The following is a 24929-nucleotide window of genomic DNA, read 5'->3' as shown; positions in this document are numbered from 1 at the left end:
TCTAAACTGTTGGTAAACTGGTATGTTTGTTTAAAAGCTTTAATACTGACATCACTACAGTGTCAAAAGTATTGCTGTTGCATTTCCCCCCCTCTTCTATGCAGCATCTTATTTCATGCATAATGTAGCGCACAACAGGCTAGCTAAAAACACTCTTAAGACAAACTAGTGGAGTGCTTTCAATGAAAACTTGAGGAGTTGAGGGCATCACAAAAGTGATGTTAATGAGCTTCACAAGTGGAACTTGTTTAGAAAGCATAAATACTGTAATTCAAGTGAATTCTGCCTTTTTTATTTAAGTATCTGTTTTGTTTTATTATTTGATTCAAGAAGTCTGCCTTTTTCAACTATAAAAAAAGAAGTTGCCTTTTTATTTACTTCATAAAAAGTGCCTTTTTATTTAATATTTCATGCTTTTCATGTTTGTTCATGTTTCATATATATCAACTTTTCATGTTTTCAACAGTGCATAAAGGCTTTTGTATTACTGGGATATTTTTTTGTGAAATACATTTTTTTGCTAAAGAATGTCAAAAATGTTGGTTGCGACTGACTAAAATTAAATTTTGGGTCCTGAGGCAAAACCAGTTGGGAACCACTGAGTAGCTGAATGTTTGAATATGAAACTTACATCTACAGTGGTCGATTTCCCCTGACATTCTTTAGGCTTGAAGTGGGGATTTGATAACATTATGCAATTGTAAGTGATGCTAAGTGTTACAAAACTGGCCTTTTTTTTTTCGTTTTTCATAGGGTCCGTTGAGAAATGAAAAGATATATAACTTATTTTTAAAGAGAAGCAAGTCAGGTAACGGTAAGGTGAACAGAGAGAGTGAGAGTTAATAGCTAGTGTGTGTGTGTGTGTGTGTGTGTGTGTGAGTGGATAACCGTGTGAGCAGGTTACTCTGTGATTATTGAAAAATTGTTGCAGTTGTGTTTCTGTGTACATTGTGTTGTAAACATTGTTAATAAACTTTAATTCATGCGCACAAACCTCATCTTCTGTGTGCTTAGTATGTAGAGTTCAACATTTAGAGACTCAGATTGCAATTCATTGGTCGAGAAACAAATTCATTGTCATAGTTTGTGGACCCCCTGAAATAGCCTTGGCCACCCCAAGGATAAAAGTCTAGCTCCGCCACTGAAATCAAATTGAAATCATATCTTTATGTGACGAAAGGTCTTTGCCTCCCTCTAGTGTAATGTGACAACAAACATGTCATCAAAAAGTTGTGATTTTTTTATTTTTTTTTAAAAAATTTTCCCCCCCAGTCATCATGGTGCTGATGATTGTACACTCATTTCACTCATGTTTGCTGTCATTGATTTATCGAGACCCGGCTCTTTGGGAGCCATGTTGATAAGAGACTATTGGTGCAGGATGCCCGAGCTGTGATGATGTGGAATGTTGTATGCCGCCAGACACGCCTCATTGATTGCAGATCAATAGTCACTTTCCCGGAGCCGAGGCTCTATCTCTTGTAGCATTAAAGTGTTATGATAGACATATTGATAAAAAGAAAAGTGTGCCATTATGATGCTTTGGTTTGCTTCTTCTCAATGGGATGCAACCTATTAACCACTTCTTCCTCCAGGTGTCAAATCACTGACCATACTTGGTGGAAAATATTTATTTATTTTAGCTTCACCAAATAACTTCCCTAAAATACAGTTTTGCGTGTATTCAATTAAAATTGTCTACCATTACATACTGTTCACTTTCAATGTACACATATGCTTTACTTTTTCAGTCTGCCTATTGTTCAGAAAGCGAGTAAGAAATTTTTGTGGCACTGACACATCCTTTTGTTCTTAGGGTCAATTAAGTTTTTTATTTGTTTATATTTTGCTATATTTAAGGTACTTGACATCTGTTCCTTATGTTTAGTATGAATAACCACTATTATGCTTTTTAAGACCCTCAGCACACTGAACGACAGCAGTATGAGACTGAAGTACACCATCGCGAATAAATTACATTTGGTGACTCTTCGCCGTACAGTAAGCAAATGAGCATTGCACATCTGCCACGGCACGCTGCAACTGTGACCCTGTATCGTGTTTTGAGGTTCCTCATACAATATACTCTACTGGATTTTTTTAAATTATTGAACCATAACAACATGGCACGAGAAACGAGCAATAATAGAATTGAATGGAAATGCCATTAATCCGCTCCAGCCTCCCAAAAAAATAACAGAAACATTTGTAATGAGTTTTTTTTTAATAAGGAACATAGCACTATGTAATATTTACTTAAAATTCATATAGTAATATCTTCCTGTACAGACGCCTCCACATGAGCATCACACACACACAACCCTCCAGTGGTTCAGTTCTTACCTGTCCGGTCGCACCCAGTTTGTTCAAATGAAATCATACAAATCCCATCCGTCCCCGATTTCTTCTGGTGTCCCGCACAGCTCTGTCTTTGGCACCCTGTCACCTACATCCTACCACTTGGCAATATTTTCCGAAAATTCAACTTACACTTTCACTGTTAAACTGATAACACCCAGCTCTACCTCTCCACCGAACCCACTGCCAATCTTCTTCATTTCTCTCTTACTGACTGCTTCTCTAAACTCAAGCAGTGGTTCTCATCTAATTTTCTACAACTCAACAGTGATAAAACAAAAATTATTCTCATAAGTACCAAGTCCATGCTAGTTTTCAACAATTTTTCCATTTCAATAGATAATTCCTGTTTCGCCCTCCCCTCAGGTTACGAGTCAGCCTTGACAGCACGCTCTCCTTCTAAGCACACATAAACAACATCACTGAGTCTGCATACTTTCACTTACGAAACAAAAATTGCCTTTCTCCATCCGTCTCCCGACACTGCTGCACTCCTCGTTCATAGCCTGGTCACTTCCCGCCTGGATTATTGCAACTCTCTCCTGTTTGGTATCCCCCACAAGTCAATACAAAAACTACAGCCTCTCCAGAACTCTGCCGCGCGTATTATCACAAGGACTTCCTCTACTCACCACACCACTCCAGCCCTGCAACAACTCCACTGGCTCCCTGTCTAATACCACATCCAATTTAAAAAAAAAAAAAAAAAAAAAAAAAAAGATCTGCACATTCAAGGCCATTAATAAGCTGACCTCCTTCACGTTTGCATGACGTCCGAAACACTCATTAACCCTCTTCAAATCCAAACTCAAGACACACCTATTCTGGACTGGCTGTTCACTTTAACATTTCCCATATAATTTGCCATTTGGTGTTCTATTATTTTTATTGTATTGCTTGATTTCTTTTAGCTATGTTTGTACAGTGGCTTGAAAGGCCCCTATAAAAATGAATTATTATTAATAATAATACAATTAAATAGAATGTAAAGAATTTGTTTAGTTTTGGCCACCAGATGGCAGTATAATACAGTCATGAAGACACAAACGAAAAAGACTAATAACTAATATTATTGATTCAGTATACGCAACTAGTAATAGTCGTTTTTCTCTCAGGATAAAGAAAATATGCCTGTGATTATTGTAATGTCTGTCTACATGTGTTGATGCACCGTTTGTGTTCAAATATCTGATGCTTAAAGAGTTGTAGCAACACAACTACTGATGCTATTCGTTAGCCTATCTATGCTGTTTTGCAATGTTAACATTTAGCTCACGAAAGGCAAACTTATGTGGTTGTTTAAAATACACAATGCGTAATTCTCTAATTATGTTTAACTTGACAGTAAACTTCAACGGGGAGTGGGCTCTTTTTTGGAGAATTCTTCATTACTCTCCCAAACTGCTGCTTGTTGTAAAGTGAGTTCACTCACTGGCAATGCAGCGATCATATGTTGAATTTTTGCTCACAAGTCAAAGCAAAAACTGTTCCTAGCTTGCAAAACTTGGCAAAACACAATATATACTGTATATACTGTACTGGCATGGCTTGGTGCATATTTCTTCGGGAACCTGTGCAAATGTAGTGGAAACACCAATATCCCTTGGGACTCATCCAAGCTGCCAATTTAACTGCAATATGGGTAAATTTAAAAACGATCAGTAGAATGCAATTCAGTAACACATTGAAGACTGGATTTAGAAACATATTCATGTTGCAAAGACTGTCTAATTTAATTAGATAGCAGTGAGATTTGCAGTTGTCTTATTGACAGTAGATCCAGTCACACTTTTTATCATCATATACTACCATTATTGGTACCAAACTTGCTGTGCATTGTTTTCACTTTCGCTGTCACTTTACCCTCTATTTCTCTCAATGGAACCGGTCGAGTTTTTCATTTTGTTGTGAATTGCAGCAGTATTAATACAAATTTAAATCCTTTATTCAAATTGCCGCTCTTTTGTGCGAGACTTATCATTTCAACACACATTACATTCAAAACATTAAATTAAAACTTTAGAGGGAACTTGCTGAAATATTGACATTTCTAAAAGGATATTACTCTGCCAATTTGGATATACCTTTCATAGAACGTGACAGAGAGGACGTAATCGTTCTCACTTTTCTCAGCCGCAAATGTCATTCATGCAGGACATCAAAGTGCAGTGTGAATCGGCATAATGATGTACTGCACTTTGAAATTGTGTGCACAATCCCATTTCAGGGACTGTCAGGGACATCATTAAAGATCACCTCTCACACACGTACACTCTCATGCACACCACTGAAATGCTCTCATACACACTACTGTAACGTGTCACACACACACAACTGAAACACTCGCGCTCACACATGCTATTGAAATGCTCACACACTACTGAAACACTTTCACACACTAAAGAAATACTCTCATATTTACAACTGAAACACACACTATTTAATTGCTCACTCACACACCATTTTCTTCACTCATATAAAATGCTCTCACACGCACCTGATTTTTTTTCTCACTCACACACAGAAATAAAACGCTCCCACAAACACACGACATTGTTTTTTGCTGTGATTCATACTACTGCACTGCTCTCACAGTCTACTGAAAGACTCACACTACTGAAACGGTCTCACATTCAGATTTTTTTTTCTGGCTCACACACATACCTGAAATGCTCTCATATGCAATACTGACTTTTTTCCACTCACAAACACAACTAAAATGCTTCCACACACATACTATCAAAACGCTCTCACACATACTTCAGAATTTGTTTCGCTCGTATACACTTCTGAAACACTCTCACTTACACTACTGACACACTTTCATATCTATCTATCTATCTATCTATCTATCTATCTATCTATCTATCTATCTATCTATCTATCTATCTATCTATCTATCTATCTATCTATCTACTAAAATGTGTATTTCAGTATATGAGCTTATTTCAGTATGCAGTAGGAAAGATTTTGTGTGTGTGAGATGTAATCCTGAATCACTGACAACTTCTCATGCTCCCAAATCCAATCTTGTATGGCATTTATTTCACCTGGTCCAAACATATTCAACACTTCCTTGTCATCAGTTCAAGGCTGAAACCTTTTATAAATGGTTATTGTTGTAAAAACCTCTTTCCTAGAGAAAGTATAGATCTAAAGCAGTGGCAGAGATTGAAGGCACCATTCTGTCACAGGCCTATTCAGTAGCGCAACAACGTGCACTAAACACATGATGACATTTTACAAAGGTGTCGCATATTGAACAAAAATTTCTCTCACGGAACTCCAGTCGAGCTGCTTTTCCAAGCGTGACCTCATTTATTATGTACAGTGCATGGATCAGTTAGCCTGCTTAAAAAGGTAATGTTTGTGGTCACTGACAGAGAAAAAAAAATATTCCAGTGCATTTCAATGGTTCAATTGGAATTAGTATTCAAACAGTCCTCTTCATCATGCTGTTAACATTTTGATATCATTTATCCATTTATTAACAGTACCTCGTCATTACGCGGCTTCAAACAGAGGCAAGTGCCAACTGAACTAAGAGTGTCACACAGATTTGCCCCAGAGATACAGAAAGACTGGAAGAGTAACAGAAAGGCATATAAGTGGACGTCCTCTGAAGTGTATTGGCCGATTGATGGATTAAGCTCTTGTGAATTTGCAGATTGAGGAAAAAGTACTGAAACATTTGAACAGTTGCACATTTAAAAGTTTAGAAAAAGCTCAAATTACGTTCACCTGTAAAAGAGATGGATCATTTTAGGTTCATCCTGAAATTTTACCTGAGAGCCGATTATCCGCACGCACCTACGCATGCACGCACACACAACTGCACCTGTAAATATGACATCATTTGAGCCAATCAGAAAAAAGCCACTTCAGCAAAAGTCACAATAAGAACAATTATTATTTGAGGGTTCTGATGACTCTCATACGTGACAGGTAAAGCCATGGTCTGACTTTCATCCCCTAAAAAAAATGGTCTAGACCCATTTCATTGCAAGACAAACTAGAATGTCACCCAACACAATTTAAACCTTTTCTTCAATGGATCAAAGCAATGAAATATTGTGTATGCACCTTTATTAGTGTAGCAACCAAAATGTAACTGGGATGATTTCATGGTTCATCTGCATTTACCTGGAGTGCAAACTGATTTCCAGCCTGCAGTGAAATCAGAGAGCATCTCATCAATCAATCAATAAATAATACAAAAACACGAGTATCACCAACCAATGTAGCTAATTGTATGCAAGCTACTTGTACAGGCAGTTGAAGATACGTTCCCCTTCAAATAGAGGACAGTGAAAATGAATTCCTTTATCCACACCTTTAGCGTTTCACAAAAATGCTCAAAAAAGGTTTTTATTGGTACATGTGCCATCCCTATCTAAATGTCACATAGATTTTCAGAATATTTGATTTGTGCAGTGGAACATCCTTGAATGTTAAGTTAAAATATGCCTCAAAAGTTAATTATATTTTGCGCTTTTTTTTTTTTTTTTTTAATAATTTTTTAATTTTGTGATGCCACCAAATAAGGATGACAATGATGTTATCCCTTATGTGATGATAACTATAGAACCACAAACTAATTGTGGCATAGGATATAGAGTACAAAAAATAGAATTTAATATCAATTAGTGTACATACAAGCAGATGCGAATGTAACTACATTACTTATTTTGTATCGTTATCTTTTTAAATAACAGACAAAGCAACTGCATAGCTGTAGTGATGTGTTCTTGCACTGCACATTTTTTTGTTCAGTTTAACAGGCATAGTGCTGCTTCTTCTGGTGTGTACGCCTGAGCCACCTGGGGACAGTATAATACAGACATAGAAACACACACGAAGAACTGACTCAGTCAGCTTTAGTAAAAATAATAAATTTATCAAAAATCTAAAGGAGAAAGAATACATGCCTGTGAGTATTATTTTATTGTCTGTCTCCATTTGTTGCTCCACCGTTGTGGTCCAATATCTGTTAATTAACTCTGTATCACCGATCCTATTTGTTAGCCCGTCTATGGTGTTTTGCTTTGTTTGTCAGCATTAAACTAAGTGAACTTTCCGTGGTTGTTTTAAATACCCTACGTGTAATTCTCTTTGTTATGTTTAGTTTGACAGTAGACTTCAATTGGGAGTGGCAATAGTGGCTTGAAGATTTGTTTTTAAGACTTTTTCACTGCCAAATTGCTGTTTGTTGTGAAGTGAGTTGATTTCACTGCCACCATACAGCGCTCATATTTCAAATTGTTGCTCGCAAATCAATGCAAAAAATCAGCCAACCAATGGCTCGTTTTTTGAAAAACATGTAAGTTGGGTCACTAGTATCTCAAGGCACCACTGTTAATGTTGTTTCCCGATAAGAACACGAGGTTGCATTTTTTTTTTTTTTTCCATTGCAACGAGTTGGTTAGGTGTGTGAACATCAGTCGCATGGTGTGTGGGTGTTGTCAACAACTTTTTTGGGGGGCGATTTCCCAGTTCTGTGTCGCTCAGCCTTGTCCCTTGGTGTGCAGCGGGCCTTAGACACACTGCACTACAACATTTGTAGATAAAAGAATGTGTTGCTTTCTAATCACGTATCCTAATCATACAACTTCACACATTCCAGGCCTCCATAAAGGGCATAGCTGTTATCATATTGGTTTGCAAAAAAAAAAAAAGTTAATTAATTCTTGGAATACTCACATTTAGCTTGAACCAGCTCTCTTATTAAAGAAAGAAAAAGAAAAAACACCACAAGAGTGATGACTGCATAGAAAAAAAATCAACTCATGTTAGGCAAAAGCTTATTTGAAAGTGTGAAGAATGGTTGTGCATGGTTGTCATATTTTGATGATGCATTGCATTAACATCAATAGATCATCTAAATACCATTTACTGTGTCTATATAGGAGTGAATCCATTAAATGGAGCATGAATTCCAGCATCTCAAATGCCTTAAAGCAGCATCTTCTTTCTAACCAGATTAAAATGTTTCTTGTTTAATGTTGTTAGAAATGAGTTTGAGACTAATTGGCTGCATTAGCAGACTATTATTTGCTTATTTCCCCCTTGTTTCTTTGAATCATGCATTATTCAAAGTCAACGCTTTATTTTGGAGTCACGATCCTGCCGGCACAACAACACATCACTCAAGTGTTGTTGTTTATTTCCCCACGCATCCCTGCTTAAATTTCGAAGCACCTCCACAGGACCTTCGTGATGGCACAATGTATGCAATTACTCCAGTGTTCTGTGGAAGATTATAAAGAAACCACTGAGTTGTTATCATCCTCCAATGGTGTTATTTGCATAAAGGAGTGCAATGACGTGAAAGACACTAAAACAAAACATCAAGAACAAAAGTTATGTACAACCCCAATTCCAATGAAGTTGGGACGTTGTGTTAAATATTTATAAAAACAGAATACAAAGATTTGCAAATCATGTTCAACCTATATTTAATTGAATACACTACAACGACAAGATATTTAATGTTCAAACTGTTAAACTTTATTGTTTTTAGCAAATAATCATTAACTTAGAATTTTATGGCTGCAACACGTTCCAAAAAAGCTGGGACAGGGTCATGTTGTTAAACACTGTGTTACATCACCTTTTCTTTGAACATTCAATAAACGTTTGGGAACTGAGGACACTAATTGTTGAAGCTTTGTAGGTGGAATTCTTTCCCATTCTTGCTTGATGTACAGCTTCAGTTGTTCAACAGTCCGGGGTCTCCGTTGTCATATTTTACGCTTCATAATGCGCCACACATTTTCAATGGGAGACAGGTCTGGACTTCAGGCAGGCCAGTCTAGTACCTGCACTCTTTTACTACGAAGCCACACTGTTGTAACACATGCAGAATGTGGTTTGGCATTGTCTTGCTGAAATAAGCAGGGGCGTCCATGAAAAAGACGTTGCTTGGATGGCAGCACATGTTTCTCCAAAACCTGTATGTACCTTTCAGCATTAATGGTGACTTCACAGATGTGTAAGTTACCCATGGCATTGGCACTAACACAACACCATACCACCACAGATGCTGGCTTTTGAACTTTGCGTCCATAACCGTCCGGATAGTTTTTTTCCTCTTTGGCCCGGAGAACACGACGTCCACAGTTTCCAAAAACAATTTGAAATGTGGACTCGTCGGCCCACAGAACGCTTTTCCACTTTGCATCAGTCCATCTTAGATGAGCTCGGGCCCAGAGAAGCTGGCGGTGTTTCTGGGTGTTGTTGATGTTGTTGCTTTTGCGTTGCATAGTAGAATTTCAAGTTGCACTTACGGATGTAGCACTGAATTGTATTTACTGACCATGGTTTTTTTAAGTGTTCCTGAGCCCATGTGGTGATATCCTTTACACATTGATGTCGGTTTTTTGATGCAGTGCCACCTGAGGGATCGAAGGTCACGGGCATTCAATGTTGGTTTTCGGGCCTTGCCGCTTACATGCAGTGATTTCTCCAGATTCTCTGAACCTTTTGATGATGATATGGACCGTAGATGATGAAATCCCTAAATTCCTTGAAATTTTACGTTGAGGAACATTGTCCTTAAACTGTTCGACTATTTTCTCATGCACTTGTTCACAAAGAGGTGAACCTCGCTCCATCTTTGCTTGTGAATGACTGAGCAATTCAGAGAAGTTCCTTTTTATACCCAAACATGGCACCCACCTGTTCCCAATTAGCCTGTGGGATGTTCCAAACAGGTGTCTTTTTTGCCACCTGTCCCAGCTTTTTTGGAATGTGTTGCAGCCATAAAATACTAAGTTAATAATTATTTGCTAAAAACAATAAAGTTGATAAGTTTGAACATTAAATATCTTGTCTTTGTAGTGTATTCAATTAAATATAGGTTGAACATGATTTGCAAATCATTGTATTCTGTTTTTATTTATGTTTAACTTCATTGGAATTGGGGTTGTGTGTGTGTGTGTGTGTGTGTGTATATATATATATATATATATATATATATATATATATATATATATATATATTGTGGCTCTCACTCACAGTTGTGTGTCCATGTACCATGCTCCCCAGTGCTCCCAAACGTTTTATGACTTACTTAATGTGCCATTTGTTTTTTTTAATGTATTCTTTGCAGCCCCATACCCATAAAGCTATTTTTAAATTCCGTACGACCTCTGCAAGCAGTCAGTATTAATATTATCTGCTTACACTTTGGGCATGTGCACACCTGTTTTTACATAACATACATTGGTGCCTTGAGATATGAGTGACCGGATTTACGAGATGTTTGACTTGCGAGCAATAATTTGAGATACTAATGCTACTAATGTCAGAGGCTTTAAGCACATGTATTTTCACTCAAACACAGTTACCTGGAGGCATAAGAAAGATGCTCAATGAAGTAGCATCAATTTTTTCCAGGTCATAGTAATGGTATGTGACAGTTGAGTGGGGTGTGATTTCAGCACATTCAGTGGACACGCCCACAGTGTTTTAGGGCGGAGAGAACGGCATGATTTTTCACAATTCTGAAGCCTCATTTTATATACAGTACATGGCGATTTACAGTATTTAATCATTCAAATTTGGGGCAGTTGCTAATAACACTCCTCTGTGGTGTGTAAAATTTAAAATATATTTATTTTCATAGTAAAGGAACTTTAATACTGTACATTTAATAATCAACATCTCTTGTAAATGTGATGTATTTTTTATTTTTGTCATGTTTTAGATAAATATTGATTCTGTAGATTAAATCGGGTAAGTCCCTACTGATGACCCAGGTCCCAAATGCACAGGCCGTCACTATTTTTGACATTATATACTATATACAGTGTTTTTTTTTACACTTGCATGACAGATAAAATTTTTTATGATGGCCACAGTTTGATCCTGACACAGATGATTCCTATGTCCATTTTAATAAATAGTGATTGTGTTTGACCTTTGAGTCTCCACTATCTTATGTTGGTCTTGGATCATGTTCAGCCACACCTTTGCACCCTCCTAACTATCTTATTTGTTCCACTACTGTATGCTGTATAATTATAGATGAAGTGCATCCAAAAGCCGTGCTGCTAATCAAAACTGTATCAAAGCGGACCGCTTCAACTGCGGGCCATAACCTCTGCCCCCTCCTCCATCCGCATCTCCCACCTTTCTAATCCGAGCTCTCTCGCATTTCAGACAAAAGGCATCTTTGATTATCGAGACAAAGAGCATGCCTTAAATAAAAAGACCATTTACAAGTCAGACAGCGCTCTCGTTGGTGTTGAGAGGGTGACGCTGGCGCCACGCACACGCACTATGACGCGCTCGCTCTATTGTAAGTGAAATGAACACCTGGCTGCCAGGCAAGTGCTAAACCGCACCTGACGCCCTGCGCACAAAACGTGGCACGATACACAACATTACATCGCAATGGCTGGATTCAGCTGAGCCTCGCACATGTTCTCTAATTTTTTTTTCCATTAACAAGGAGCCTGTTGATTACAGGAACATTTATCATACCAATTGCCACGAGGTTTCCTGTGGAAAGAGAAGGGTGAGAATGAAACATCACTGAGAGTGATGACTGGTGGAGCCGCCCTGTGGATTCTAATAACTGTGTCTTGTGGAGTCTGACGTTGTGAGGGGGAAGGGAGAGCATTTTAAAGAGATTTTGCCAGATATTTGGAAAAGCTTCACCGCTTTTGTGTAGTAGCCAAGGCAGCATTGGACTGATAATCCCATTTTGAATTTAGCGGGCCCTAAATGCTATCCCGTCCTTAGGTGTATTCATGCCCGAAGTTGGAAATGCTGATATACATACAATACTGTGTAGGTTTTAGCATTATTGTTTTAATGACCTTTTTTCACAGCTATCATTGTGACAAACAATACATAGGAGCACAGATACAGCAGAGAATACAATAGTTTTTTAGAGGTGGTGCATGACTCGGGGAAAAATGGATTCAATTTTTATGAGACTGGATAATGGTTCAAATGCATTGATGAATTGTCTCTATTTGAGTCACATCAGCAGAACATCCCCCTCAAATCATAACACTTACATCATCTTCTATGAACCAAGAAGTAGCCTGCTAACTAACTGAGGTAAGATCCATATTCTCCCATGTGGTTAAGTCAAAAAAGCCACTCAGCTACATGCTTTTCTGTTCTCTCGTCCACTTAATTCTGTCAGCTAGGCGTCTCCATGCCAGATACACACTCGTGGTGAAGAAACCCTAAAATGTGGCTGTTCCCTGTCAAATCTGTTTGTCCGCAAATTCTACCGTCGGCCTAAAGACTTGCCCTTTTACACGCTCCAGAAGCTCTACTAAGTCCAGCGCCCCTAGAAGTTGAACCATCACATTGCACTTGAAGTTTTACAATATATGCCGCCACATGTTGTAAGACACTTCCAGAAAGCTAACAAATGTATATAGAGCACAAATATCGACTGTAATTGACCTGATCAAAGAGGTGCTGTGAGTCGGCCATTACAGGTATAATATTGGTGTTTGCTGACTTTTCTCCACATGCATTCAGTCATGGGCAAAGTATTTGGATTAAATTACTTAATAGATTTATTTGATACAAAAATAAAAAAAAAAACATTTTTCTCCTTCAAAGTGTGTTAGCCATATATTTCAAGTATGCTATTTATTTGTCAAGGAGGCGGAACGGTGCACGATTGGTAAGCGCATCCGGATCACAGCTCTGAGGACCCGGGTTCAATCCCCGGCCTCCCCTGTGTGGAGTTTGCATGTTCTCCCCGTGCCTGCGTGGGTTTTCTCCGGGTACTCCGGTTTCCCAAAAACATGTACGGTAGTTTAATTGAAGACTCTAAATTGCCCATAGGTATGATTGTGACTGCGAATGGTTGTTTGTTTATATGTGCCCTGCAATTGGCTGGTGACCAGTTCAGGATGTACCCGCAGTTAGTTGGGATAGGCTCCAGCATACCGTGACCCTAGTGAGGATAAGCGGTGCAGAAAATGGATGGATGGATTTCAATGACATTCACAAGTCTAAGGAAAAACTTCATGCTATGTATTCAGTACATCATGCCTCTTTGGTGTTCGCGCAATCATTCGCAGTTTATGCACAGTGGGTGTTCCAGAAGTATGGATGGAAGAATACACATAGATGAAAGGTGCCCCAAGGGATGTAAAAAAAAAAAAGGCTAACTAACGAACGAACTAACAAACTAACGAACTAACAAAATACAAATACACACTTGTCAGAGGTGGGTGGAAAATAAATACATGAAATGTGAATATGTATATTCAGATATTGCTCAGCAGTATCACAAACTAAAACAATAATACAATCTTTATATAATAACAAACGATAAATAATAAAATCTTTATAGAATAACAAATTAAGGCAAATTCAGCCCCACGAATGGTCTACAACTATTTTGTTTACACTTGTAAACACAGCACACTAGGTTTACCAGGCAGGGATTACAAAAAAAAAAAAAAAGTAACAATGCAGCTTCTACAGTGGATATAAAAAGTCTGCACACCCTTGTTCATGTGCCAGGTTTTTGTGATATGAAAAATGAGACTAAAATAAACTGAAATAATAAAAAAAAGATATTCCACCTTTAATGTGCGTATAACATCAAAAACTCATTTGAAAAGATTATTTTTCCAATGAAGTAAAAATAACTAACTGAGATATTGTGTTTGCACAAGTGTGCATAACCCCCTTATCTTTGGAGAAGTTGTGTTCAGAATTGACCAATCAATATATATATATATATATATATATATATATATATATATAATATTTCGAACACTGCTATGTATACGGCCGATTTAGTGTGACAAAAACTATTCGGAAGTGATAAGAAACTTTTTTTACAGGAGATACCACTGACTGTTTTGACTAAGGGCAGGCAGCCATCTTTGAAAGCCAACTCGGGGGTAGTGAGGCTTTCCGACTGGAACGCAACCCGGAAGTGATGTTTTTGGGATACACTGAATGTTGAATGTGCAACTGAATGTTGAATTGGGCAATGTAAGTTGTGCCAGACAACGTATGTCAAATGTTGAAATATACACTGTGTTGAATTTGCAACTGGATACATTGAAGATTTCACAGTGAATGTTGAATTCGCAGCTGAATATGTTGAATTTTTTAAGCTGAAAAGTAAGTAAGTAAGTGTGTATTTCACATTCAAAATCTGATGGCGTAAATATACATTTCCATATTACTTTGCTTTTTTCCCCCAAGGACATGTTACAGATTATGAGTGCATACTGTAGCTTCAGTCAAAAGTGGAAGATATTCACGAGTTAAACCTAACAAACCCATCTGCATTACTTCATTCCCTCACCCAATGAGAATCAATAAGAGAATCGAATCAATTAGCAGTATGGATAATGGAATCGTAATCACTAAGTCTTAATTCCCATCCCTATCAACAAGCATCCTGGAACAGACTGTGTTTGACCTTCAAAGACGACATCGTCATTACAGTAACCACAGATGTACACAGCACCTTGTGTCTCGAAAAGAGATTTAAATGTTAAGTGATTAAAATTTCACCTTCCTCATCAGTGCGTGGAGAGTTGAGTAGTAAATGAGCAAGGTAGAACCTAATTTCAAAAATGAAGTCTGAAGAAGCCATAATGCCCTCACTGAAAAAAAATCCTCTGGGATCAATTAAACCAAGGTGAACGCCACCTGGACGAGCTTCATGCACAATTTTAATCCTTTCATTTTTTGAAATCCCCCATTATTCTTTGTACTGTTTGTAATATTTGCATACATAACACCACGGCCCTCCTTGTTTTGATTAAGCCTTGAAGCTTATCTGACAGAGATGAATGAGACCGTCGTCTGTGACTTAACTGATGATTTGGAGTTGTATGTAATGAACACACTGGATCAATATAAAAAACAACAGTGTCTGCTTTTGTAAGGCTACCAGTGGGAACAGCTGACCTGATTTACCTTGGACAATGTCAAAGGCCTGTAAACAAGAGCTGCTTTTAACATGGGAGCTACACTATGCATGTATTGACAATTATAATTGATTGTACTGTATCTCCACATTAGATACTGAAATATTTTTTCTTTTTTCATCCATCCATCCATCCATTTTCTGAGCCGCTTCTCCTCACTAGGGTCGCGGGCGTGCTGGAGCCTATCCCAGGTATCATCGGGCAGGAGGCGGGGTATACCATTTACTGGTTGTCACCCAATCGCAGGGCACATACAAACACACAACCATTCACACTCACATTCACACCTACGGGCAATTTAGAGTTGTCAGTTAACCTACCACGCATTTTGGGATGTGGGAGGAAACCGGAGCACCCGGAGAAAACCCACGCAGGCACAGGGAGAACATGCAAATTTCACACAGACGAGGCCGAATTTGAACCCCCGGTCCTCAGAACTGTGAGACAGATGTGCTAACCAGTCGTTCACCATGCTGCCATTATTATTATTATTACAACTTGTATAAGTAGTAGTAGTAGGGCTGTGTGGTGGAAAATTAATGTAGGTATGTATTGAAAACGCAATGAATAATAATAACTTACATTAGGTGCTTTCCCACCGCAGGAACCTTTGCAGGAACTTCCCTAGCTACACTGATAGCTTAAGTTCCCCCTGCGTCCCCACCGAAAAAAGATACCAGGGTACAGAAGCTTCCCCCTGGATTATTTAGTTCCTCCTGACGGGTAAGTTCTCCCGAGAGTTACCAGGATCTCTTAAGGGGGCAGGCTGCGCAGGAGCTCCTCCAGCCTGCGGAAAAAATGCCACGTTTGCTATAATGCAAGACAAGGTAATGAAGCCCGGCTTTTTGTCTGTGTTTGTACTGTATGTGCCCAAATAAATATTAGCGATGCAGAATCCGTTTTTGTTTTTCTCATGCAAACACATATACAGATACACAATATTAAATATTATATTATTATTATTATTATAGTATTTACAAACTTGCTAAGAGCTGTCCATGAAGTCATGTATTTTTTATTTATTTATTGAACCTTATCCAGGTAAGGTATTTGGCTACAGACAGCGGAGTAAAACAAAGCATAATAGAAGCAGCATATTCAAACTGTACAATGTGATATCACAACAAGTAGTTACATATTACATTATATCGTAGCACATGGTGAATAAAATTTCCATAAAAGGCATGTGAACGGATGTTCTCTAAAGCTGGAGAACTTGCATTAAAAAAAAATGTAATCGCCTGAATGTCAAGACATTAGAAAAACTTAACTAAATAAATAAATAAATAAATGTAGAAGCCTGCAGATGACCATAGCTGTGACTTAGTGTTCTCAAATTTTTAATAGAACTGTGTGAGGCTTTCCAGGCTCATGTCCTGCTTATTTTCCAGCTAATCAATCACATCTGTAGTTATTTTGTTATTCTATTTAGGTATGTCATTTCAATAAATTACAAAAAAATAACTATTTGAATGGCCGGCACGTGCCTGGGTGGGTTTTCTCCGGGCAGTCCGGTTTCCTCCCACATCTCAAAAACATGCGTGGGAGGTTGATTGAAGACTCTAAATTGCCCGTAGGTGTGAATGTGAGTGCAAATGGTTGTTTGTGTCTATGTGCCTTACGATTGGTTGCCAACCGGTTCAGGGTGTACCCCGCCTCCCGCCCGAAGATAGCTGGGATAGGCTCCAGTAGCCCATGACCCGAGTGAGGATAAGCTGTAAAGGAAATGGATGGATGGATGGAAATATTTGAATGTGTATTCTAAGTTAATGAGATGTACCTGCTTAGAATAAAACTCCCCACCTCAAAGACTGTCTGCAGCTAGGTTGGCATTTCAAATGAGAATCAGTTCTCAATTGCCTCGCCAGGATACATCAAGGTTACATTTTAAAGACAGTAAAAATATTTCAAACTGAGAATAAGATATACTGTAAAATAAGAAAGAGAAAAAAAAGCTTGAAATACCAGCGTTTTGTAGATCCAGTAGCTGTCAGTATTGAGCAACATTTGCCTCAGTGCGATGGAAACACAAACCACATGTGCCACAGCACCCTTTTGCTACCAGGAACTCAAAGTTCCTGGACTGGTTTGTGGATAAGCCCCTCTACAGTATATAGCACAACATGTCAAGAGACCCAAGGAAGCTATTTGTGTTGTGGAACTTTGTTGCAGCTATTTGAGATCTTTTGGCCAACTTCATTTTGTCAGACAGTTTCCATTTAACTAATTTCTTGATTGAACAGGGTGGTCAGTGAAAATGAAAAAAAAAAAATGTGATTAGCCGCAGTTGCAATAATTCATGATTTAACAAGGGAGGCATTTATTTTTACACACATGGCCAGGTAGCTTTGAATAGATCCCCCCCCCCCCTTAATAAATAAAATGATCCTTTTAAAATCTGCATTTTGTTTACTTGGGTCATCTTCGTCTGATATTTACATTTGTTTGACTATTTTAAACATTAAAAAGTGGGGAAACTGCAAAAAAAAAATATATATATATATTTTAATGAGGCAAATACTTCTTCACAGGACTGTAAATCTGTCACACTATTACCCAACATGACAGGCTAAAAAGTTTTGATAAAATATACGATAAACAATTGGTATTTATGATTCAGACCTGAGAGTGGTATCCAAAGCCAAAGACCTCATTTATGACTGCAGCCTGTCTACACAAGCACTACATTCCTACTAACAGGCCATTGTGTTGCACTTCTCCGCAGTGCAGATCAAATTTACTTCGCCCAGTGAATTTGATCTGCACTGCACTTTAGAAATCATTTAACCAAAATGTTATCTCACTTGTACTGAATCTCGTTTGCTATATTGTGCAGCATTGAAGGGTAGAAAACGTCCTGATTGTAAAGAAGAGTAGGCCTTGACTCAGAAAATGCTGTTGGAAGCAAAACAATACACTGTTACTGCAGAGTAGGCAAGGACATAGAATAACAAAAAAAACAAAAAATAACATGAAAACCTGAGTGGATCTATCGTATAATATTAAATTGCTCCACATAGGGACAATTTACTGTATATAACAAATGCCAGAAAATTATTAAATTGGCAAAGTGATGCATTCAGCTAATAATCCAGTTTGGTATTGTTTGACACAGAGCAAATTGAGTGCATTCTCTACAAGTCTCTTAAAGGCACAAACAGCTACCCAATGGAGGAAACCTACTGTAATGTGTCCATTCTTTCTCATTGTTTCAGTCACTCCCCAAAGAGCAACATAAATGAACTGGTAAACTACATTGCACCCTCAAGCCCATAGCAAGGACGTCCAAACTTTCGGCTCATATAGTGTCCTCTGTACTGTTGAAGAACTCACCAAGATACAGCCACACTGGCGAAAACCCCAAAATACTGTCAGAAAATTATGACAATAAAGTTGTAATTGTAAGAAAAAAGCAAAAATATAATAATATAGAAAGTAGTGAATTTTCTTTTTACATTTTACAGTATGTATATATACTGTAAATGTCCAACATTATGAGAAAAAGATCGAGAAAATAAAATCATATTATGACCATAAACATATATCTGCATCAACCTGAGGACAATTGAAGGTCTTGTCAAGTTAGACTTCAGTGTAAGTGACACTTACTGTGATCTCAGACTGTCTACATTTGGCATGAGGATTTTGAGATTATTCGGTAATATTACGGCTATTCTCGAAACAATAATGTCTTTATTCTGGTAATATTTCATATTGATATTTTATATCTTTGTTCCTCATAGTATCGAGGCTTTTTGTCTAAACGACTTTTTTTGTCATAAGATGAAGACATTAGTATTCTTCTAATATTACATCTGTTTCTGGTAATGATAATTACATTAATAAATTATTGTTTTTCATAATGATACAACTTTTTTATGAAAAGGATGACATTTTTATTCTACAGTCACCTCCAAAGGTATTGGAACGGCAAGGTCAACTCCTTTGTTTTTGTTGTATACTGAAGACATTTGGGTTTCAGATCAAACGATGAATATGAGACAAAAGCTCAGAATTCCAGCTTTTATTTCACGGTATTCACATCTAGATGTGTTAAACAACTCAGGACAGAGCACCTATTGTTTGGACCCACCCACTTTTCATGTGAGCAAAAGCATTGGAAGATGATGAGTATTTCTAGTTGCTCAGGTGTTGCCTTTTAGATTGATTGCTTAAACATTAGAAAGTGCTTGTTTTTGGCTTTGGGTTTCAACTGTGAACACTGCATTTGCTGTTAAGCAAACATGAAGACCAGAGAGCTGTCTATGGGAGAAAAACAACCCATTTTGAAGCTGAGATAAGAGGGAAAATCGATCAAAGCTATTGCACAAACATCGGGCATAGCCAATACAACAATTTGGAATGTCCTGAAAAAGAAAGAAACTACTGGTGTACTGAGCAGCAGACATCGAACAGGTCGGCCAAGGGTATCAACAGCAGTTGACGACAGAAACATTGTGAGAGCTGTGAAGAAACACCCAAAGACAACAGCCAATGACATCACTGCCAACCTCCACAGGGCAGGAGGGAAGGTATCACAATCCACTGTTCAAAGAAGACTTCAAGAGAAGAAATATACAGGCCATACCACATGATGCAAACCATTCATCACCAAAAAGGCCAGATTGGATTTTGCAAAGAAGTACAGAGATGAGCCATAAAAGTCTTGGTGCAAAGTTTTGATGAGACCAAGATTAACCTCTACCAAAGTGATGGAAAGGCCAAAGTATGGAGAAAGAAATTATCTGTTTATGATACAAAATACACAAGCTCATCTGTGAAAGATGGTGGAGGTAATGTCATGGGTTGGGCTCGCATGGCTGCTTCTGGAACGGGCCCACTCGTCTTTATTGATGATGTAACTCATGATGGTAGCAGCAGAATGAATTCTGAAGTCTACAAAACCATTTTGTCTGGCAATTTACAGAAAAATGCATGCAAACTAATCGGGAGAAGCTTCATCATGCAACAAGACAATGACCCAAACCACACTGCCAACACAACAAACGACTTCCTCAGGGGGGAAAAGTGGAAGGTCTTCTACTGGTCAAGTCAATCACCGGACCTTAACCCAATAGAGCATGTATTTTACCTCCTGAAGAGGCGACTGAAGGGAGAAACCCCCAGAAACAAACAAGAACCGGAAGAAGCTGCAGTAAATGCCTGGAAAAGCATTTCAAATGAAGGATACAGTTTGGTGAAGTCGATGGGTCGCAGGCTTAATGCAGTTGTTGCAAGTAAGGGTTATGCCACCAAATATTAAATGTTATTCACTTTTAGTTCATTTAATGTTTGTTCCAATAATTTTGCTCACTTGAAAAGTGGGTGGCTTCAAACAAACATGAGTTGTTTAACATACCTAGATGTGAATTCCATGAAATAAAAGCTGGAATTCTGAATTTTTGTCTCATACTCATCTTTTGATCTGAAACCCAAATGTCTTCAGTATACAACAAAAACAAAGGAATTGACCTTGCAGTTCCAATACTTTTGGAGGGGACTGTACATGCTACGATATATTTTCTCTTAATAAGACTCCCCCCCTCAAAATAATACCTTTTTTTTTTTTAAATAATATTATGATTATATATACATATACTTTCTTAACTGTATTCTTGAAAGATTATGCATAATACACAATTTTTTTGTTCCGGTATATTTACTAAGATATTAGACATACTCACTTCATAACAAGCGTCAGTTTGGTCAAAATTTGTTTGGCAAAAGTTGAAGTATGCTGTCAAACTGAACATAAAACAAAGATAATTACACTTTGTGCATTTGAAATAACCACATATATTTACCTTAGGAACGTCTTCTTAGCTGAATGCTAACAAACAATGCAAAATAGACAGGCTAACGAATGGCATAGGTGTCACGGTGTTATGACCGTCTAAGCAACAGCTATTTGAATTCAAATAGTGGAGCAACTCATGTAAAAAGAAAAACAATGCACATAGGCATATATTCTTTATGCTTTGCGAAAAATGACTAATATTGTAAAACTCTCCGTGTGGAACAGAATAATGGCATTGATGTGGAAAATGATTTGTTTTAAACTAATTTCTCAAGCCAGCACAGTATTGTGATATCATCAATATTAACTGCTGCAAACAGTCAATTAAAATGACTTTTTTGTCCGGTCATATTTTGACCTTGTTCTGAATGTAAAACTACATTTATAAAATCGACTTCATTTTGTAATCTATTGGCTGCATTCTAATGTTTATGACATGGAATATGATTTATTTGTGGAGTATTTTTTTTCACTCTGGCCATTATTCATCTTTAAGTCATGGAGTACGCGATCAAGCTTAGTTTTCTTTATTGCAACCATCCATTTTCGATCTATTCTGCTTGTCCTCATTAGATGAGCCTGAGCCTATCCCAGCTGACTTTGGACGAAAGTCGCCAGCCAGTCACAAGGCACATCCACTGGAGGGACTCATGTTCAACCTTTGGACAATTTTGAATTGTCAATTAATCTAAACTAGAGGTCTTTATTGACCTTGAACTGCTTAACATTCAGATACACGGTATATGTCACTCTCATTATTACAATGCCGCTGACACATTTTTGACCTTGTTTGAATTATTTTTTGTCTTTTTTTGTTTTAACACTGAGGATTTATCTACCTCATGATGTAACTTAAAAGTATGGGAAAAACAAACCAGTGTCAAATTGAAAAATGATTTTGAGCTGGATTATAATAATAACTTCACCAACCTACACAGTACAAAGAGGACAAAGATAAATAATAGGATTTAGACTTAAGTGCTTAAAGAAGGTCTTGCTTGAGCAAACTGGTGAAAATAAAGGAGCATTTCCTCGTGTTCTTAATAGAGCTGCTTGATTGCTAACAGCTCTGCAGAATCAACAGAGGGGGTCAGCGAGAGGGTGCGCAACACGACAGAGCGGCCGGGGTTAACCATGTCGGCAGGAACGAGTAAAGGGGTGAGGGGCTAAGGTGATGCTTATCTCTCGTGGTCGCCAGGCAACAAATGTCTGTTTGGCATTCTGCAACAGCCTCATTTATGTGTGCTTTTCTCCTCATTCCGGCTGGCTTTTTCAAAGCTGGGGGATTCATGTAAAAGTATTGTATTCTATCTGCCAGAACATGTTTAGGAGGCAAGATGATACATTATCATGGTGTTTCTGAGCCCATATTTTCCACTATTGTATCGATTTGAATGAAAGACTTATTTTACACCCGCTTTACAGTCGATGGCTGGCTCAGTTCTTCTGGTCTTCCTGAGTGGAGTTTCTATGTTCTCCTTATGCCTGCGAAGGGTTCTCTCTGGGTGATTTGGCTTCCTCCCACATTTCCATAACATGCATATTAGGTTGAGTGAAGACTAAAGTTTTTCTATAGCTTTAAATGTGAGTGTTTGTCTATATGTGCCCTGTGATTGGCTAGCAACCATCCATCCATCCATCTTGTTTACCGCTTCTCCTCACTAGGGTCGCGGGCGTGCTAGAGCCTATCCCAGCTATCTTCGGGCGGAAGGCGGGGTACACCCTGAACCGGTCGCCAGCCAATTGTAGGGCACATAGAAACAAGCAACCATTCCCCCTCACATTCACACCTACGGGCAATTTAGAATCTCCAGTTAACCTAGCATGCATGTTTTTGGGATGTGGGAGGAAACCGGAGCGCCCGGAGAAAACCCACCCACGCACGGGGAGAACATGCAAACTCCACACAGGCGGGGCCGGGGATTGAACCCCGGTCCTCAGAACGGTGAGGCAGATGTGCTAACCAGTCGGCCGACGTCTAGCAACCAGTGCATTTGTTTTACTTTATTAAACTATAAATTGGTAGCAAATAATACAATAACAATTTGCATTCATTGCCATTTAATTGTAAAAGGATCTATTTAACTTACCCTACATATCGTAACATTTTTTCTTTGTTTTTAAATGTATTTATTTATTTACCTCCGACCTACCAACGGCCTGGCCCATCTGTCCGATTTCAAAATCAAATGTGGCCCTTAAGAACTGACGTTTTCCAATCCCTGCTTTTTTTAAATTGCATTTTGTCAGTGACACAATAATGTTTTTTTTTTTTTCATAATTATTGCATCTTTTTTTAGATTAGATGAGACAAATTTGACAATAGTCAAATTTAAGCAAGTCCAAAAGACTGACATTTCTTTACAGAAATTACTTTGTCACAAAAACTATTTATTCTGCAATTAGCCTTTAATCTGATGCATGATGAACGTGCAGAAAGAGAAGACTGTTTACATACTGTACTTCTAGGAGGACATAGTTCAGTAAAGCAAATGCCCATTCCGATCCTGTCAATTACATTTGCTTATGTGGCCAGTCGATGTTTGTGAAAAGTAAACTTTGTGGGACTTTAATGAAACAACTCTCGGCCTGAGCAACAATTTAAACACGCACACACAAGTAACAGTGAGGTTTAAAATGGGAGAAATACCTCACCAGCTTGGACACATTCGTTGTATTGGAATAAAGCCTGAAAAGTTTGCCTGCCCTTCCACTTCTCGGAAAGATTTAGTTGGAATCAGTATGTTTGTGCACCAAGGGAGAAGCACTAACAAGCAGTCATTATATATAGTCAGTAGACACCTATAGACACTCATAGAACGGCCTTAAATGGGCATTACAGTAAATTGCTATTTTTCCATCTCTCTCTTCATATTGCTTTTATGCACACATTGTCATTTGTATCGCTTAGGCTTCAGCTCATTTCATGTTTCTTTTCTTCCACCATAGTCCCTCACAGATACTCACAGGACACTTCATTAGGTACACGTACATACTGACAGGACACTTCATTAGGTACACGTACTTGAACGAGTCCAAAAACAAGAGCCACTGTATAGTAGAAATCTGGCCTTTATTTCTGTACAATGATAATTCTCAGGATCGGGATAAAATAGAATAAAATCATTCACGATTCTTTCATTTTTGTCAAACAGGAAAAGTGCTTTATATAAATAAAAAGATCTACCAAAGTAGAAGCCCTAAAGGTTATGTGAACATATTTTTTTTCCGTTACGTCATTATTTCAAGATGTTTAAATTTTTCTGAATTACACTACTCTACGTCTAAGAAATTCGGCTTTCTCGTGCAATTTCAGGATGAACATAAAATGGACTTCAACCTGTACAGGTGAACTAAATTTGATTTTCTCCAAACTCCAACGCACACCCAGCTTTTCGATGTTTCAGTAATTTTGTCGAATTTTCTGTTCTCTACCAAGGAGCTGGGTGGCAAAATTTGATACAGTCTATAGTCAGCTGGGATAGGCTCCTGCTCACTGATGTTGGAAAAGCCACCAAGTTTAGGCGGGCAGGGACCCCAGGCTGGGCCAGATAAGTGGGGGTCCTGTCTCATCCTCCGCATCCAACATCTGAATTTAAAAAATAAAAAGTTCCTTTGGTGCTTTTTGAGTGTCAGAATTTCCTAGGTCCATTGGAGCAGAAAAGTCCAACTCGAAAATGAGGTTGGAGTCCGAAGAGCTAGTCTATTTTCATTGCGACATAGAACAGCATTCTTGGCCAATCCTGTCTGGATTTGCTTAACTCATGGTGTATGATCTAATCGTTTGGGTATGTTGCTTGTTTTTATTGGTATCCCATCAGGATTTTCTTTGGTGTCTG

The sequence above is a fragment of the Phyllopteryx taeniolatus genome, chromosome 8, assembly GCF_024500385.1.
Source record: "Phyllopteryx taeniolatus isolate TA_2022b chromosome 8, UOR_Ptae_1.2, whole genome shotgun sequence".
Classification (NCBI taxonomy): Eukaryota; Metazoa; Chordata; class Actinopteri; order Syngnathiformes; family Syngnathidae; genus Phyllopteryx; species Phyllopteryx taeniolatus.
Note: the sequence above shows the minus strand (reverse complement) of the source record.